The following is a 1,576-nucleotide window of genomic DNA, read 5'->3' as shown; positions in this document are numbered from 1 at the left end:
TAAGGACACCAGTCTTACTGGATTAGGGTCCTACTCTTATGACCTCATTTAACATTACATACCTCTTTAAAGGCCCTATCTCTGAACACAGTCACATTGACAGTTAGGGCTTCAGCATATGAATTTGTGGGGAGACACAAATTTAGTCCATAACAATTGCTACTCTAAGCAATTGCTACTCTAAGCAACTCTTGCTCCTCTTTCAAAGGAGCAATGCAGATCCTGAGGAAGGTCAGGAGATAGGGCAGAAGGTTAGCAGCTCAGCCAATGTGCCTGCCAGCCCCCTATGCAGTCTGGAGGGGAAGAGGACTGCCCCCGCCCCTCCACAAACAGCAAGCTCTCCTTCAAGTTTATAGGGAGGCTCTTTGTTTCAGGTCTTCCAGAAGGAACCTGAAAGCAGAGACTGAATGAAAATGCTCAAACCAGGAGAGGCCAAGCCACACTTGCTACATTTCACACGGACTATGAAGACCTCAAGCTCCATGGAGCCCAGTGAGACGATGCAGGAATTCAGCAAAGTGTTCAACACAAACAGCTGCCAGTAGGAGCTGAACAAGAAACGGTGCTGCTGTGCACGCATGGTGTACAAGGCCAAGAGGGCTTCAGGCAGCAGAAGGTAGAGGTGTGCAGACTCCACAGCAGTCTCTCAATGGGGGTCAGTGTAAACACATACCCAGAACCTCCATGGTCTTCAAAGGCATCACCCCCAAAATAATAACAAAGTCTCTCCTTGACCATACTTGACTCAGGCTCCCCTGATCTATTTTTCAACTAGGTCTTAGTTGTGGACTCCTATGTTCGTCTCTTCATTGTCCAGCTTTAGCAAGAATCATGCTAAATTGGTTTAGCCAGAATCTCCCATCCTCCATAACTGATCACCCTTGATATCTAATCGAGTTCTTCATCCCCCACCATCCCCCAGGTGATGTCTGATCACCCTGGCCTGCCTTCAACAAGAATCTTGTTAGGTCAGTTTAGTCAGGATCCTCCTTACCCCTAATGTTTTCTCTTAGTAATTTTCCATCTGCTGACTCCCACCCTGCTCCTTGGCTATAAATCCCCACTTGCCCCTGCTATATTTGGAATTGAGCCCAATTCTATACTGAGGTCTTTTTTCCTCTATTGCAATAGTCCTGGATTTAATCTGTGTTTAACTACTGTCCAGCTCTGGTTTTCTTTGACAATAACCAAAGAGCCACCTGGGAGACAATAGGAGGGACCGACTGGCTTGATATGCCACCAGCCACTCAGCCCCACCCCAAGCTGCAGAGACTAGAATGACCTGTTTCTTGTGAGGCACTTTGGTACTTTTCCCCTCCCCTGTCCTTCTTTGTCTTTCTGTCTTTTCTCTCCAGTGTTGTAGGGGAAGAGAGATGGTTCTACAAAATAAAAAAGAAAACAAAAAACCATGTTTTCTCCTTCCTCTCCCTGCTCCTCCTACTCCCTGTGTTTGTGGTCTAGGCTGCAAGAGCTTGATTACATATAGGGAGACCTGGGCAAATAAATGCATTAAGAATAATGGAAACCAGGTTTCTTGCTGAAAAAGAGTTACAAATATGGAAAAGGGGAAGGCAAG

The 1,576-nt window shown here is 46.3% G+C and overlaps 1 pseudogene; it reads left to right on the top strand.

Moving 5' to 3' along the window:
• LOC103600576 overlaps positions 1–1,576 on the top strand; it is a 41,655-nt pseudogene that overhangs the window by 26,737 nt on the left and 13,342 nt on the right.

This window comes from Galeopterus variegatus, unplaced genomic scaffold, assembly GCF_000696425.1.
Source record: "Galeopterus variegatus unplaced genomic scaffold, G_variegatus-3.0.2 Scaffold3392, whole genome shotgun sequence".
Taxonomy (NCBI): Eukaryota; Metazoa; Chordata; class Mammalia; order Dermoptera; family Cynocephalidae; genus Galeopterus; species Galeopterus variegatus.
The sequence above is the reverse complement of the archived record's forward strand: the minus strand, read 5'-3'. Positions and strand labels throughout refer to the sequence as shown.